The sequence below is a fragment of the Hypanus sabinus genome, chromosome 17 (assembly GCF_030144855.1).
Source record: "Hypanus sabinus isolate sHypSab1 chromosome 17, sHypSab1.hap1, whole genome shotgun sequence".
In the NCBI taxonomy this organism is placed as follows: Eukaryota; Metazoa; Chordata; class Chondrichthyes; order Myliobatiformes; family Dasyatidae; genus Hypanus; species Hypanus sabinus.
In genome coordinates this window covers 43,662,820-43,682,022 of record NC_082722.1, presented here as the reverse complement: position 1 = coordinate 43,682,022, position 19,203 = coordinate 43,662,820, and positions in this window count along the sequence as shown.

The window sequence follows — 19,203 nt, the reverse complement described above, 5'->3', positions numbered from 1 at the left end:
AGTTTAATGTCCTTATTGAGCAATGAGATGCCACTCATAAGCAGATCCCTATCATCACTGACCTGCGAGATTCTACCCACGAGTAGACTAGTACATTCTGTGAGGACAGAAATTTTAGCCATGAATAGCCCATAGTTCTGGGATTTAAGGATTTAAGGATTTAAGGTTTTAAAGAAATAATTAAAGATTAGGTTTATTTGTCACATGTACTTATAAAAGGAATGCTAAATGTCAGCAGGAGCTATTCATTGCAATGACCAGCTGCATGTGAGCTGGTCTCTCTGTTACAGAGATGTGACATAACGGAACTCCCCTCACCTTGGCGAGACCAGAAGCACACCCTGCCCAGTACTCACCAACCACTTAGACAGTACTTCATTGTGAAGTGAATCCTACCGTGACAGTGCAGAGTTAACTCTAAGGGAAAGGGTAAAAACAATGGGCATTAATATGCCTTTTGTTTTATTCATTCAGGAACATATATTGAAAATTAACACTGCCTTCCTTAAAGAAAATTCATAAATTCATGATAAATTTGTTAAAAAGTATAAATTTAAAATATTGTTTAAGAAGCTTAAGTGTATAAACATTTGGAATTATAAGATAAGGTAATGGATTCAAAGGTTCTAGATGAGTTAAAAATGCAAAAGCGTTTAAATTCAGCATGTGTATCGAATTGCCCTGTGAATTTATGCTTAAGCTAATAGCAGTGTTACCATCTGGATTATGTCTCGTCGCCCATGCTCTTTGCCACATTAGAAACAGGAAAGAACAGATTTCAGAGAGTGAGGGATGTGCTCCACTGCATAACTTGTCATCAGGCCATTGAATAACAAAACATAGCAAACAAATGCAGAATACACGTTTTACAACTACATAGAAAGTGCATTTCAGGTAAACTATAAAGTGCAAGATCATATTGAGGTAGATTGTGGGGCCATTTTATCATACTGAAGAACCATTTAATAATCTCATAACAGCAGCACAGAAGCTGTCTTTGATCCTGGTAATACATGCTCTCAGGCTTATGTGCCTTTTGCCTGATGGGAGGGTGGAGAAGAAAGATCTTCTCAAGCGGGTAGATTCTTTGATAATGCTGGCTGCTTTACTGAGGCAGTGAGAAGTCTAGACCGAATTCATAGAGGGGAGGCAGGCTTCCTTCGTGTCCACAACTTTCAGCAGTTTTTGTGCTCACATGCAGAGCAGTTGCCTTACTAAGTCGTTACACTTCTAAATAGGATGCTTTCTATAATGCACTGGTAAAAATTGGCAAGGGGTGATGAGGCATGCCAAATTTCTTATAGTTTCCTGAGGAATTTGAGGTGTTGGTGAGATTTTTTTGTCCATGACGTCAACGTGGTTGGACCAGGACAAGCTATTGGTGACGTTTCTGGGAACTTGAATCTCTCAACCTCAGCACCGATACTGTAGACAGGAGCAAATACCCTTCCTACTTCCTGAAGTCAATAACCAGCTGTTTTGTGTTGTGAGACTGAAAAAAAGTTATGACATTATGTTATTAACATCTCTATCTCATTCTGGTACTCTGACTCATCATAATTTGAGTTACTTAGCTCTCTACGGTGGTATTGTCGAAGAAATTGTCGTCACAGTAACAAAATAAAATAGCTAAAATAACTGGGCCTGGAACACATGCACTCTTATGACCCAGGCATGCTTTTTAAAAATTTTAATTGTGTACCTGTGGTGAACTACATATACCTGTCTGGACATGCCCCCTGCTGACTGCTCCTGTGGCTCCTCCCACAGACCCCTGTATAAAGGCGATTGAGGTCTGAGCCCGGCCTCTCAGTCTCCAGGATGTAGTATGGTGGTCAACCACTGCTTGTTCCTTTTACCAGTCAATAAAAGCCGATATCTTGCCTTTACATCTCAGGGAGAGTTATTGATGGTGCATCAATTTTATTGACTGGAAGTTTTAAAACATGGAAACTGTTTTACATCCGGAAAGATTGGATTTGAACCGGATGGTGGACCAGTGCCAACTGAAGGCCACATTTCCCTATTTGGATAACATCACCATCTCTGGTCACGACTGGCCGGATCACAACGCCAACCTTCAACGATTTTTCCAAGTGGCCGAAGCCCTGAACCTTACTTATAATAGGGACAAATGTGTGTTTGGAACCACCCGACTCGCTATCCTTGGGTATGTCGTGGAAAACGGGGTCATTTACCCTGATCCCGACCGTAAGCGCCCCTGTTAGAACTCCCTCTTCCCACCACTCTCAAAGCCCTCAGATAATGTCTGGGCTTCTTTTCCTATTACGCCCAATGGGTCACCCATTACGCAGACAAGGCCCACCCCCTTGTCAAGTCTACCACATTTCCCCTCTCTGCTGAGGCCTGCACGGCCTTCAGCTGCATTAAAGGGGACATTGCCAAAGCAACGATGCATGCAGTGGACAAGACCATTCCCTTCCAAGTAGAGAGTGACGCCTCTGATTTCGCGCTGGCTGCTACCCTCAATTAGACAGGCAGGCCAGTAGCATTCTTTTCTCGTACCCTTCAAGGTTCTGAAATTCGGCACTCCGCGGTGGAGAAAGAAGCCCAGGCCCTAGTGGAAGCTATTAGGCACTGGAGGCACTATCTCACCAGCAAAAGGTTCACCTTGCTGACCGACTAGCGCTCGGTTGCATTCATGTTCAGCAACCAACAGCAGGGCAAAATCAAAAATGATAAAATTTTGCGGTGGAGAATAGAACTCTCCACCTACAACTATGATATCCTGTACCGGCCTGTCAGACTCAATGAGCCCCCTGATGCCCTATCCAGGGGAATGTGTGCTAGCGCACAGCTCGACCAGCTATATGCCCTTCATGCACATCTTTGCCATCCGGGGGTCACCTGATTTTACCATTTCGTGAAAGCCCAGAACCTGCCGTACTCCCTGGAGGACATCGGGACGATGACCAGGGACTGCCAGATCTGCGCTGAGTGCAAACCACACTTCTACCGTCCTGAAACGGCACAACTTATCAAGGCCACCTGCCCTTTTGAGCGACTGACTGTTGACCTTAAGGGCCCCCTTCCCTCCACCGACCACAATGTCTATTTTCTCAATATTATCGATGAGTACTCACGGTTCCCCTTTGCCATCCCCTGCCCCGACACCACTACCACGTCCGTCATAAAAGCCCTGCTCCAGCTCTTCACTCTGTTTGGATATCTCTGCTATATCCACAGTGATAGAGGGTCCTCCTTTATGAGTGTCGAGATGCACCAGTACCTGCTGGCTAGGGGTATTGCTACTAGTTGGACCACGAGTTATAATCCCCGGGGAAATGGACAGGTGGAGAGGGAGAATGCCACAGTGTGGAAGGCCACACTTTTAGCCCTTAAGTCAAAAGGGTTGCCGGTCTCTTGATGGCAGGAGGTCCTCCCCGAAGCACTCCACTTTATCCGCTCCCTGTTATGTACGTCCACCAATGCCACCCCTCATGAGCGCCTATTCTCTTTTCCCAGGAAGTCTGTCACTGGGACCACCCTACCAGTTTGGCTGACGTCCTGCAGGGCCAGTGCTGCTCCAGAAACATGTGAGGAGTAATAAATACTCCCCACTGGTCGAGAGGGTTCACCTTCTACATGCAAACCCCCAGTATGCCTACGTGGTCTTAGCTGATGGGCGGGAGGACACGGTCTCAGTCTGCGACCTGGCGCCTGCAGGAGCAGCAGACCACTACCCCGAACACTCCCCGGTAACTATGAACCCTGTACCCGAGGTGACACCACGCACACCAAGCCCTACACAGACTCCTCACGACACTCATATACCGAGCGTCTCGTATGCGTATATTCCAGGCGTATATATTTATATACATATATATTTCAGAGAGAGTTATTGACGGTGCATCAGTACAAGTAGAAAAGTACGAGTCCCTGTCATCCATACACTTCTGAAGTCTGAACAGAAAACCGTTATTTTTACATACAGTTGACTTATCAGTTGCAGATATTGATAATTGTAAATTGTAAATGTTTGAACTCCTTACCTGCAAGATCAATCTCCATTTCCAATAGACGTGTTAAAGTCACTCAAAGCTTCAAGTGGACAGCCGATGGTATTTTGAAGGTAGTAAAGGCAATAGAGCCCTATTTGTTTGGTATGTTGCACTCCCCCCCCCCCCCATTATTCTTATCTCACTTGTCTCTGGCAGCCCCCATTGTGTAAAGGGACACTCTGCTTCAGGAAGACCTTTCTCACTACAGAAGTTTCACTCATCAGGCTTGGTACACACTGCCACAGCGAGCCCAGCCTGCAATAAGCAGGGGTATTTCCAGCAGTTTTACTTCAAAGCTCTCACTGGACTAAAACTGCCCGAAGCTACCCTTGTCTTACTACAGCTTCCACACTCCCTCCTCTTTGTCCTAAAGAGGATAATGTAAATCATCCTGAATTTTAGTAACACAGAGTCTCTGAAACTCAGTGATACTTCCATCAGGGGCGTATGTGCAACACTTCTGGCTCATAATGGTGCAAGTACCACCTCTCTTAGACAGCAGAAAGCTAGTGCTAGTCAATTCTCGGGGTGGAGAAGGGCACATTCCAGTAGTACCGTCATTGATGGCCTGACTCGTGTATGTGGCATTAAGGCTATGTTAGTAGCCAGTTTCTCCTGCAGTGCTTCCACCAGCCAGTCTAGCAGGTTGCCAGAATGGGGATGCAATTATTCAGAAACACTCGGTTTCTGTATGTCAGTGACCAGCAGCAGGAATCCAACTTCCAATGCTCTAATTCCTCAGAGCGCTGTTACCTGCCACTGTCCCTTTAAGACTCAGACTGCCTGCCACATTCTTTCACAGACAGTCTGTACTTGTACCAAGCACTCAGTGTTTTCAATTGTACAGTTCCATTTCTAGTACCACTGTCCACAATTTTGCCTTTGGATTTCATTTGTGTTCATTTGTTCACCTCGAGTCTGAGTCTAGACCTTACTCTGCATTTTGATTCACCACCATCCATAGCTCTCTTGTTATACTGAGATTTACAAGGACGTTGCCTGGATTGGGGAGCATGCCTTATGAGACTAGGTTGAGTGAACTTGGCCTTTTCTCCTTGGAGCCACGGAGGATGAGAGGTGACCTGATAGAGGTGTATAAGATGATGAGAGGCATTGATCATGTGGATAGTCAGAGGCTTTTACCCAGGGCTGAAATGGTTGACTCAAGAGGACACAGGTTTAAGGTGCTGGGCTGTAGGTACAGAGGAGACGTCAGGGGTAAGTGTTTTACTTAGAGAGTGGTGAGTGCGTGGAATGGGCTGCCGGCAATGGTGGTGGAGGCAGATACGATAGGGTCTTTTAAGAAACTTTTAGATAGGTACATGGAGCTCACTAAAATAGAGAGCTATAGGTAAGCCTAGTAATTTCTAAGGTGGGGACATGTTCGGCACAACTTTGTGGGCCGAAGGGCCTGCATTGTGCTGTAAGTTTTCTATGTTTCTATATAATGCTCCTTCAATGGCGGCCCTGCACAGCGGAAGATAGAGAAGATGTGGGTGGGTGGTACGTAAATGGTACCACGTAGGCTGGATAACGACAAACCCACCATGGATTTGGTTCTGGCCAAGATCCCATTTTAGAAAGGATGCCCCCGGCAGCCACTGAAAGGTCTGTTGGTTCACTTACCCTATATGGGGCTTGGAGGGTCACCAGAATTAGAGTACGTTGCACATTACCGAAGCCTCCTCCTGTCTCTTAATTGTTACAGTAACATACTTCACCCCAATCCCATCAGCGGCTTTGGAGTGGGGTGGATGTGGGTGTGGCTATGCAATTGTAATTAGGTTGATACCAACCCTCTGGGCAGTTGCATTGGCAAGAGTTATTCCTATGGGCTGCCCAGTCCCACGCTCCCTTTACAGTGCTAATTGCTATTGAAGTAAAACATGGAATCAAACTCACTACGATCCAGGGGTATAAATGCATTGGCCATCCACTTTCTACATGTATAGATGCTCTCTAAAGTACACCCACCCTCCCCCCCCCCCAACCTGACCTGGGATAGTATATGGCACATATACATAGCCAAGGTGAAAAGTGTTTGGACTATTAGTGTTGGGGGTACCTCTGCATTTAGGCAGAAAATAGAATGTCCTAATTACCCAAAATATATATTGCCTATCAGTTACTTAAAGTGGCAAGTAGCAAAGATCAAGAGTTCAGTCCAACAGCCCTTATCATCGAGGTATTTCTGGCCACCTGCTTCCTGGTCCAGTGACACTGCTGGCTTAATGTGCGAGGTGTGCATCCACATTGGCTTTTCTTGGGCCTTTAAAGCGGTAAGTGTGATCAGCAACGCTTGGAGTGGACTTTCACAGCGAGGCTCCAGGCAGTTCTTCTGTCGCTAGACTCTTGCCAGTACCCAATTTCCCAGCTGTTCAGTGTGACACTCTGCAGTCAGCACCATCTTCTGGGCTTTACGTGCCTGTAGATGGGAATCTTTAAGAGCTTTTGTTTGTGCTATGCAATACGCTCATAATATGGATATCCATCTGTTTAATTAAGAAGGGTTGGTGACTGGCAAATGTACGGGACTATTTCATGAGGAGATGGGACAATTATACAGTTTGGAACGCAGTGCGTTACGATGAAGGCCATTGGTTGTGCCTCTGGCCACTTTCACTTGATTTCTTTGTACAATTTAACTAATCCAGTTTTTCAGGGCTCCTTTGTCTTTCCCTGTAAGATCCCCCATTGCCCTGTAAGATCGATGGTGGTAAGGGCAGGTGAACTGATGTTTACACTATAAGGCTTTTGTTAGTTCCTATATAACTTTACCCATAAAATTAAGGCCGTTATTGTGAGGTTTTTCTCAGGGCTCCCAAACCTTGTAATAAATTCTCATAATAAAATCTAACAATGGTGAGACCATCATTTCTCAGAGTTTGATGAGCTTCTCCCCATGGAGATAACAACACAATAACAGGTGCATAGTCACAACCCACACAGTTATATAACTGTATAAAGTCCATTTGGAGATGTACAAATATTCTGCTGTGGGAGGGCCCAATGCAGATACCGGCAGTGCCTTTGGAATTATGTCTCTGGCAAATCTTACATTTGTTGCTACTTATCTTGTTGATGTCAGAAATCTTTTGTTTTCAATTATACCTGTCATCCTCTATAGTTCTGCTCGTAGTGTGCTTTAGTCCATAAAGCCCGTTCAGCCTCAGACACATAACTCTGCAATTATACTGGTTCATTAAAGGATTTGTAAAGTATTGGCAGCCTGATCTCACTGGAGAACTACGTGGCCATAAAGATTTGCTGTTGCTGCTTTAGCAAAGGAGTCAGCTCATTTGTTCCCTCTGGTTATTCCTGTCAGAATGAGCTGTATAGTTTATAGCAACAATTGCAGTAAGTCATTTAAAAGAAGGAAAAGGTTCATAATTTCATCCGAATTCTGAAAAGGCGAGAAACACAAGGAATTTCCATAATCGTGCATTATCAGGTGCTACTTCTAATGCGTAAAATGACTCGGTGCACTCACTGCTCAGATGCTAATGCAAAGAGGGCAGCTGCTCAAGCACAGCTACAGAGATGGTAGCTGTGCCACCCGCCTCAGCTGTTAGATGATGTGCACACACTGCATATCCACTAAAATATTCCCCAGATCTTTAGAAGCATCAGATCGGGAGGCAAGCGTCCAAGAAAAATTACATGTGGGCTTACATCAGGTGGCATTTTACAAAGGGCAGAAGTAAAATCATACAAGTCCTTAGGTACATTTTGGGACAGATCATTTAAAGTAAACTGCGTAGTTCATGGTGCTGGTGACGGTGGAGGTGGGAACAGTTACTGAAGTTGCCTTGGGCCGAGGGCATCTTCAAGCCCAGTGACCAGGTTGCTGCAAACAAACTCATTCGCCTTCATGGACATCCCCATGTTTACCCCTTCTGTGTCCACCGTCCATTTCCATGTTTGTTGGATCAAAGAACTGAAAAACTCATACATATACTGAAGAATAGATTTATCTAAACAACTACACTGTTTAAATCAAAAATTACCAGTCACAAGTGGGTCACATGAGTCATATGTGTATGGAGCAGTTAATGTTAAAACCTGAGATTTACAGTGAAATTTTAAGTAGAAGTTAATCTGGTAATGATTCACTAAAATTTGGTCACTGTCAATTTTGCTAAATATAAAGCAAAGCATTACCACATCTATATTCAACAAATGTAGAGCATCTTACAGTCTTCTCACATTTTCTTTTCTCTGACAGGTCTACAGACACTCACTTAGTCCATTCCACACACTTCACCATCCTTCTCAACATACCTAATACATCCTGGTACTAACATGTATGCTAATGGTGTCCTTTAGATGTCCAAGACAGGGGGACTTTCACACCACCTTTCAAACACACACAATCAGGGTGTGCATGCACACATGCACTGACAATCAGGGAATACACACACACACACACACATTTCAGAATTTCTTTTTTTAACAGCACGCTTATAGAATTTTTCTGTACTTCGTGCAGGACACCAACTTGAAACAACTTGAAATATGGACTCCAACCTGGACCATGGCAACCCTCATACAGGACTCTAATTAGATCATGGTAATGTCCCGTGCGGGACACCAACTGGACCATGGCAACACCTCATACAGGACTCTAACTAGATCATGGTAATGCCTCGTATGGCAACCCTCATACAGGACTCTAATTAGATCATGGTAATGCCCCGTGCGGGACACCAACTGGACCATGGCAACACTTCGTGCAGGCTCCAACCGGACCACAGCAACACCTCATGCAGGACACCATCTGGACCACGACAACACCATATGTGGGCTCCAATCTGGACCACGACAACACCGTATGTGGGCTCCAATCTGGACCACGACAACACCGTATGTGGGCTCCAATCTGGACCACGACAACACCGTATGTGGGCTCCAATCTGGACCACGACAACACCGTATGTGGGCTCCAATCTGGACCACGACAACACCGTATGTGGGCTCCACCCTGGACCTCAACAACCTTTACAAAGGCTCCAACCTGGACCATTAACACGCTCGGCAGAGGATGGTGCTCGGAGTAGCTGTGCCAGAGGGGATGGTCGGATGGTTGGAGGTTCGACGGACTCGGAGTCCGCTGCGGTCAGAGCGTTCATTGTGTGCTGTGTCTGCGAGGTTGGGTTCAACAGAGCGTTCATTGTGTGCTGTGTCTGAGAGGCTGAGTCAGGCGGCACTGTGGAAGTCCATAGCGGGGGTTTTCCCCTCTGCCGCCAGTGTGGGATGATGAGTCTTTCGGGACCCTGAGGACTTGTGGAAACTGTGTGGTGGTTTCTTTTGAACTTATAGTCTTTTAACATCTTTGGTCTATTTTTACTATGCCCATGGTCTGTTTTTTTTCCATCAATTATGCTATTGTTTGCACTGTTGTAACTATATGTTGTAAGTATGTGGTTTTGTGCAGGTCTTGTAGCTTTAGTTTTTGATCTTGTTTTGTCTGGTGGATTTGGAGCTCCTTTCCGGGGAACGCGCTAAGACGCTAGTGCAATATTAATACACAGCAGCCTCTCCGGACTCTGGATTGGGGATTGCCAAACATTATGTGGATTTTCTGGTGTAGTCTGTTTTGTCATGTGCTTTTGTGATATAATTCTGGAGGAACGTTGTCTCATTTTTTAACTGCATTGCAGTTGTGGTTTCTAAATGACAATAAACTGAATCTGAATCTGAATCTAATCTTGCGTGGGGCCTGAACCTTCTCTATGGCAGTACCTTATGTGGCACTCAAACCCAGTCCACCACAACACCTCATGTGGGACTCAAACCCAGTCCGTGCCAAACTCTTCTTTTTTTTTAACTCTGCAGCTTTTCTGTGTCAGCAACTGAGTAGGCAAACCTTGACTATTTCACACAGGAGGAAATTTCAATACAACAGCAGACTCAGTCCCTTGCTCAAACATGAGCAGCCTAGGATTTAGGACTAATCAGCTACTGGGGCTAAATTATTTTCTCCTGTATAATGAAGCCAGGGTTAGCCATCTCATTAGAACCTCCAAGTAACTGTCAAAGTAATTGTCTTCACCAATACTAAAATAAAATAACTAATATAACTGGGCCCAGAACACATACACTTTTACAACCCAAGCACACTTTTTTTTTATTTTTGTGCACAAGGAGAACAAAGTGGGTTTCTGCCATCCACACTGTTCTGAAGTCCTGACAGAAAACTACTATTTTTATACTGAATTGGATTATCAGTTATGGATATTGAAACCTGTAAGTTGTTTGAATTCCTAATTTTCAAGATCAATTGCCCTTCACAGTAAAGATGTTAAATTCAATCAAAACTTCAAGTGGACAGCTGATGATGTCTTGAAGCTAGTAAAAACAATAGAGACTTTGTTGCTGAATATGTTTCACATCTCTCTGTTAATCTTACCTCATCTGTCTATGGCAGCCCCTGTTGTATAAGAGAATGGCTTTTCTGTAAAAGTTTCACTACAGGGGATGTATTCATCTGGCTTGAGTACATACTGCCACAGTCAACCCAGCCTATCTCATCTGTAGTAATACAAGGTGTCTCTGGCTGTCTCACTTGGCTAAAGCTGCCCCAGGCTATCCTTGCCTTACTGCAGTTTCCAGATGATTACCTGCAAACTTGTAGAGGGAGTTAGAGCAGAATTTGGCCATGCAGTCACGAGTGTACAGAAAGTAGAGTAGGAAGCTGAGGACAAAATCTTGTGGAGCACCAATGTTTAGTTGGCGTTTGCGCCTAACCTCACTGATTGTCTGTTGGTCAGGAGCTCAAGTTAAGGATCCAATTGCAAAGAGAGTCAATAGAGTTTGGTGATAAGATTACTTGGACTTATAATACTGAAGCCAGAGCTGTAGTCAATGAACAGTAGTCAGACATAGGTGTCTTAATTGTCCAGATGCTCCAGAGATAAGTGTAGGGCCAGAGGGATAGCGTCTGCTGCAGCCTGTTTTGGTTGTAGGTGAAGTACAGTGAGTCAAGATTTTATGGGAGGCTGGAGTTCATGTGTTCCATAACCAGCCTCATGAAGTACTTCATGATGGTTGATATCAGAACCATTGGGTAGTCATTAAGGGAGTTTATCTCGTTTTACTTGGGTACCAGGAGGATAGTGGTCTACTTAAAGCAGAAAAGAATCACTAACTGAGCAGAGAGGTTAAAACATCTCTAAATACCTGCGCACAGTATCTAAGGACACAACTAGGGACACTATCTGGGTCTGATGCCTGCCACAGGTTCACCTTGCAGAGAACTGATTTTACATCCATGATGGTGAATGTCGATTCAGGTGCAGTGGAGGCTGTTGGAGACGTGAGGTGACACACCCATTCTGTTCTGCCCAAAGTACGAATAGAAAGTGATAGGTTCATCAGAAAGGAATGTGCTAATGTCATTGATGCTGCAAAAATTTATTTTGTTGCCTATTTTCACCTGAAAGGCCAGCTACAACTGACGGCTGCTCATAGCATCTCTAATAGTTTTACTGTGGTTGCATCTTGATTTGAACGTTGCAGTCCTCGACTTCAGAAGAGGGTGGTTTTCCCAGTTTATCCATGGTTTCCGGTTTTGGAACAATCCGATTGTCCTCTTTAGTATGCAGTCCTTAATACATTCGTCGATAATGTCTGTGATGGTGGTGATATATTTACCTAGGCTGGCAGCTGAGGTCTATGAACATGAAAGGTCTACTGACTCAGTGCAGTCACATAGAAGCTCATCTGTTTCATCAGATCAAGATTGTATGACAAGCAAGAATACTGGTGGGAAATGGTAGGAAAGATGAACAACTAGTAATCTTGAAAGGTACTCTTTTTGACTTGTTACAACAATCTAGCTGTGTGGAAGGACAAATATTCAGTACTTTCTATGTTTGTCTTCATGTTGCATAAATCAACAGGGACCGATAAATGCGGCAGAGTTGTTTGCTGATTTAAGGTTACTACACAATGCATTTGCTTGCAGGAGCTGATGCATTTGTGGGCATTCTCACTGCAAAACAGCAGGCCTGGGAGAAGGATCATAGAATATAATAAATTGTTTTACAGATTTATTCTTATTACATAAATTACATTAGCCCACACAAACATTCTCTCTTAACCCTGTCATTAAGCAGAAACTACAAAAGTCTAAAAGCCCTACAAACAGGCTCATGGAGAGTTTTTATCCCACCGTTATAGCACAATTGAATAGACCTCTTCTATGATAAGATGGACTTAACCTCACAATTTACTCAAAACAGTCTTATACCTTATTATCTATCAGCCTTGCACTTTCTCTGTAAATGTAACACTACAGATATATTCTGTATTTTATTATTACTTTTGCCTTGTACTCTACTTCACTGTAATGATGTTGTGAAATGATCTATGCAGATGGAATGCAAAACAAAGTTTTTTCACCATTCTTTGCTGCATGTGGTATTAACAATAAACTATTTAATTAAACTGCAAATTACATTTAACTGTATGGGTTAAAGAATATGCAAGTTTAATACAGGCCTCCGAACAATAGCCAGGATGTGGGCTACAAATTACAATGAGTGATAGAAAATGCATGTCAAAAGGGCAACGTTATGTTATGTTATGTTACAATGTTACCCAATGCAAATTAGGGGACTGCTTGATCATGCACCTCCGCTCCGACCGCCACAACAGACAGGATCTCCCGGTTGCCACTCACTTCAACTCTACTTCACATTCCCTTTTGGATATATCCATACATGGCCTCCTCTACTGCCATGATGAGGCCATGATGAGGTTGGAGGAGAAACACCTCATATACCGTCTGGGTAGTCTCCAGCCCCTTGGTATGAACATCGAATTCTCCAACTTCCAGTAATTCCCTCCCTCTCCCTTCCCCCATCCCACTTTCACTCTGTCTCCTCTTCTAACTGCCCATCACCTCTCTCATGATTCTGCTTTTTTCTGTTACCCATAGTGCTTTCTCCTTAGATTCCTTCTTCACCTCTCTGACCTATCCCCTTCCTGCTTCCCCTTCCCCACCCATTGATCTCTCCTCTGATTGGTTTTCTACCCTCCTCCCACCTTCTTTATGGGGCCCCTGCCCCCTCCTTCTTCAGTCCTGATGAAGGGTCTCAGCCCGAAACGTTGACTGCTCATTTCAATGGATGCTGCCCAACCTGCTGAGTTCATCCAGCTTGTTTGTACAATGTTACGATAGTCAGGGGGGATTTCAAGATGCAGGTAGATTGGGAAAATCAGGGTGACATTGATTTTGGATCAAGAGACAGTAATGGTAAAACGCCTATGAGATGGGGCTTTTTGTAGCAGATTGTGAATGAGCCCATTAGTGGATCAGCTATTCTGGGTTGGGTGTCATGTAATGAAATAGCTCTGATTAGGAGCTTAAGGTAAAAGAACACTTAGGAGATAGTGGTCATTATATGATAGAATTCACTTTGCAATTTGAGAGGGAGAAGCTAAAGTCAAATGTATCAGCATAACGATGAAATAAAGAAATTACAAAGGTACAAGAGAAGAGCTAGTCAAAGGTGGTTGAAAAGGAACACTAGCAGGGATGATGGCAAAGCAGTAATGGCTTGAGTTTCTGGGAGCGATTTAGAAGGTGCCAAAAAAAATACATCCCAAAGAAAAAAGTATTCTAAATGGAGGATGACACAACGGAGGTTAAGAAGAGAAATGGAAGTTAGCATAAAAAACAAAAGAGAGGACATAGAATATGGCAAAAATTAGTGTGAAGTTGGAAGATTGGGAAGCTTTTGAAAACCATCAGAATGCAACTAAAAAAAAAAGCCATAAGGAGAGAAACGATGAAACATGAAGGTAATGTCACACCTGTGTAACACTTGTCTTATCTCTTGTTACTGGTTGCCACACTCTTAATGAGAAAAATCAAATTACATGGTGCTGCATTAGGCTCTAGTAGGCTGTCAGAAACTCTAGATATTGGAAGGAGGCAGTGAATAGCAAACATGCACTTCTGGAGGTAAGTTTTGTTTATAAAAAACAAGATATGCAAAATATTTACATGAGTAAGAATGATTCAAAATTCTACCATTCTGTTTAGGTTCCAAATTAATAGAAAACCAAATTGCTGTTTAGTTAGAATCAGTGATATTCATTAGAATAACTTCTGTTACTCCAATTTCTCTAATTAGAACTAGTGTTATTCACCATTTAAAGATTTACACATTAATCCTTTTTTTTAATCCAGTTAGTTAGAAAACTAATTAAATTCCTATTCTTAAGTATTATGGTTAACTTCAATTTCAATTCCGGTCAGTATGTCTACAAATGAAAATTCAAAAATTATATATCTATACAGCTTAACTCCTTTCATGACAATTCTCCAACATCACAACTTTTAAACAAAGTAATTTTCATTCAGTAACTTATCAAAGTCTTGGCAAAAATAACCAGTTCTTGCAGAAAATTAAATTCAGATCCTTCCAATGAAAATAAACTTGTACTTCCAACCATTTTAAATCCTCTAAGTCATTAAACATTTTGTTCCCGCTATGTTTCTTCATCTTGGGTGGCTTGCCATCATGTTTCTTATAGTTGGATGAAATAGTTGATCATCCACTGAAAATCTATTAACACACTTATACAAACAAAACCTGACCAAATCCTTTACTAGAACTAATTCCTGGTTACATGGCAGAAACTTGGATACCTGCCTCTGCCAATATTGTCTCATTATATCTGCTGCTTGTTATAGCTGTAGCTTCAATGGACCTTTTATTGCTATTGTCTCTCCTCAAGGTGTTTCACCCAGAGGTTTTCAAATAAATGAGGTAGAGATACTCAGTACTAATTCCACATTTAACAGTTCATATCTTTCGTTTCTAAAAGTTTGTTGCATTTCTATTGCTTTCCCGCATTGCGCCAGCCACACCTCGTTTCCGCATAAGTTCTTTTTTTTAATTATGCAAACCTTGTTTTCATCTTTGGGTTTAATTAACCCCTGGGTTACAATAAACTAGTCAATAATATCAAAGAGGATACTAAAAGATTTTTCAGATATATAAAGAGTTAAAGACAGGTGAGAGTAGATATTGGACTGTTGGAAAATGACGCTGGAGAGGTAGTAAATAGGAGACAAGGAAATGGCAAATGAACAGAATAAGTATCTTACATCAGTCTTCACTATGAAAGACACTAGCAGTAAGTTCAAGAGTGTCAGAGGCAGAAGTGAGTGCAGTTGCTACGAGTAGGGAGAAGATGCTTGGGAAGCTGAAAGGTATGAAGGTTGGAAAGTCATCGGAATCAGGGTTCTGAAAGAAGTGGCTGAAGAGATTCTGGTGGTATTAGTAATGATCTTTTATGAATCAATAGATCCTGGCATGGTTCTGGAGGACTGGAACAGGGCAAGTGTTACTCCACTCTTCAAGAACGGAGGGAAATTATAAGCCAGTTAGCCTGACCTCAGTGGTTGGGAATCAATTTTTTTAAGGATGAGCTTTTGGACTGCTTGGACGCATATGAAAAAATCGGCCAAAATCGGTATGGTTTCGTTAAAGGAAAATCTTGCCTGACAGATCTATTGGAATTCTTTGAGGAAATAACAAGCAGACTAGACAAAGGAGGATCAGTGGATGTTGTGAGCTTGGACTTTTAGAAGGCTTTTGACAAGATGTCACATATGAGCCCATGGTATTATTAGGAAGATACCAGCATTGACTGATTGGTAGGAAGCAAAGATCAGGAATAAAGGGGGCCTTTTCTAATAGGTTGCCAGTGACTAGTAGTGTTCTGCAGTGGTTGGTATTGGGACTGCTTCTTTTTACTTTGTATGTCAATGATTTGGATGAGAGAATTGACGGCTTTGTGGCCAAGTTTGCAGATGATATGAAGATAGTTGGAGTGGCAGGTAGTGTTGAGGAAGCAGAAAGACTGCAGAAGGACTTGGATTAGGAAAATGGGCAAAGAAGTGACAAATGAAATACAATGTCAGAAAGCGTATGGTCATGCACTTTGATAGAAGGAATAAAAGTGTAGACTATGTTCTAAACGGAGAGAAAATTGAGAACTCTGAGGTTCAAAGAGACTTGGAAGTCCTTGTGTGGGATTCCTATAAATTAATTTGTAGGTTGAGTCTGTGGTGAGGAAGACAAGTGCAATGTTAGCATTCATTTCAAGATGACTAGAACATAAAAACAATGATAGAATTCAAAGGCTTTTAAAGGCACTGGTGAGATCTCACTAGGAGTATTCTGAACATTTTTGGGTCCCTTGTCTAAGAAAGGATGTGCTGACATTGGAGGAGATTCAAAGAAGGCTCATGAAAGAGATTCTGGGATTGAAAGGCTTATTTTATCAGGAGTGTTTGATGGTTTTGGACGAGTACTCGCTGGAATTTAGAAGAATGAGGGAGATTGCATTGAAACCTACAAATGTTGAAGGGCTTCAATAAAGTGAATGTGGAGAGGATGTTTCCTATAGTGGGAGAGGCTAAGACCAAAGGTCACAGCCTCAGAATAGAGGGGCGTCCTTTTAGAATAGAGATGAGGAGAGAATTCTTTAGCTAGAGGGTTGTTGTTTGTTATTCCTTCCAGCACCTTGTGACGCATTGGGTGGCAAACTTGCTGTTTCTTTAGAAATTTTGTCGGTGTTTCTTTACAAGGCTGCATCGCTAGCTTGAAGCTCAACCCAACATGAGTGGAAAATGTGCAAGGAGCCGGCTAGATTTGAACCCAGGACCACCTGGCTCAAAGTTCGGTGCGGATGCCACTACGCCACAGGCCGGCTTTAGATGGTGGTGAATCTGTGTAATTTGTTGCCACAGGTAGTTGTAGAGGCCAAGGCAGGTTCAAGTTCAAGTTTAATTGTCCTTCAACCATACATGAATACCCATGAATACAGCTAAACTAAACAGCATTACTCTGGAACCAAGGAACACAACACAGTACCGACAGTCACTCACACAACAAGGCACATATGGCACTTATAAGAAAGCAAGCACATATAAAATATCAGTAAAAACACAGTCACCCAAAAAAAAAATAGTCCAAGGCCCAGAATCCATGATTGTTGCAGAAATCTGCAGTCAACCACAATATAGCTTGTCTACTGCTGAGCGAACATGGGGTGTGGGGGGGTTGTTGTGGACAGTGCTGACTCCAGGCTGGATGTCGCACCACACAACCTTTCCTAGAGTGCATCGACTGTATCGAACTCTCTCTCCCCCTGGCGATTGTAAGCCGGTGACAGCAGGGCTTGAGGCCCACTCCTTGCTATGGCAGAAGCTTCACAGCTCCCCTGTCACCCGCCATTGATGGCCACCAATAAACCAGTGAATCGGACTTGTAGAATTCCACATTAACAGTGTCTTGTGATCACAAGAAAAGCGACCGAGGTGACCGCTCGCTGTTAGACAGCTCACCTCCTTTGCACTCCGACTCCCCCGACTCCTCTCTGACACAAGCAGCTGCACGTCCATCTCTTTCAGTTTCTCTTTCGCTGAACCTTAAATCCTTCACGGCCAGCAGGGTCTTATGATCATTAAAAAAAAAGTTTAAAAAGGACAATAACACCTTTGCTTGACCCTGTAGAAGCCACTGTGATCACTCACGCTGCCATCTTGCCGGAAACCTCACTGGGTGTATTTAAGGCAGAGGTTCATAGACTCACGACGTCAGGGCAAGAACGGTATGGGAAGAAGCCAGAAAATGGAGTTGAGAGGGAAATGGATGATCAAGTGGTGAAGCAGACTTGATGTGCCAAATGACCTAATTCTTCTCCTACGTCTTATGGTAACCAGTTAATAATTATTCCTAACATGTAACCTCCGCAATATTTTATTACTTTTTTGTGAAATATTTATTTTACACATGAGCATCCAATGAAGCAATCACATGAGTAACCTGAAACCTTACAAACGTTTTTCTTTCATTACATGTTGCATGTGTACTGCACTATATGTAAAATCTCTCATGTCGTTTACAGAGACTGACACCAAAAGAAAATAGTCTCCTTCTCCCAACCCAGCAGCTTTGCAGTAACAATACTGAAAGCGTTTGTTGACCTTCAAGAGAAACTAAAGAACATCCAACATTTTGATTTGTGAGTAATGTTCTGCATTGGAGCACACCAGAATCATCACAGGACTAGATAATAACCCTCACTGAATTTTCTTTTCTCTGTTCTGTAATTATATATGACTTTACTGCTAATAAAAATGTTTCATTAGGCCGCAGGATTATTATTTTTTATTAGAGCACTTTCAGATACGAGGACATTTATTAGACGTTCAAATTTACCATTTGATATACAGGACAATGTAAGTTTAAAAGCCCTTTTCACCTCAAGGCCTGTATTAAAAACACTATAAAGTGATTCATGTCTAAAAATATAGAATTCTCTTCAGGCACCAGTGTGTTTTAAACCATAGCTAAATATTTTGTATTGGAATATGTCATTCAGTAACACTCATCAAATGTGTCTTAAGACATTACACTTGCAAAGAAATATTACAGTTAATGAAATTCCATATGCGACACAACTAACAGATTAGAGTATGGCATTAAATTATGAAATTATTATAACATCTTTCAGTAGTACATTAGCAAAAGTGATTTACACTTCATAGCATGACTATAGAATCAGAAAGTAGTTACAGTATAGGAGAAGACGTGACCCTCTGGGTTCATGCCTGCTCTAGTAACACAATCTATTCAGGCCTACTCACCCTGCTTTTCCTTGTAGCCCTGGAGATCATGTTCCCTCATGTGCCAATCCAAATCCATTTTTGAAAATTCTGACTGATAACTCCTACAGGCAGTGACAATTAGATCATAATATTCCTTATGAATAAAACACATTTTTATAGTTCTCCCAGTGTTCTTTACTAACCATTCTGCAACTATGTCCCTGGTCCTCAAACCATCCCTCTGTTTACCCCATCTGAGTTCATCGTGACCCTGTACAACTCTGTCAAGTCTCCTTGCTGGCGTCTGTGTATCAGTGGCAATGCCATTAAATATTTCCATTACTCTTTGCCACTCAACAACACCAATCCCTTTGGAGAACAACTTCTGCTTGTCTGGTCTAACCACTTGACTAAATAAAATGTCAAAACCCAATTAAATATTCAACAGAACTGCAGAATTCAAGTAACATTTTATTAAGGATGTTCAGGCACAACAGCATTTATTAGACATTTAATCTTATAGTCCAGGATGATTTCTTTGGTCTG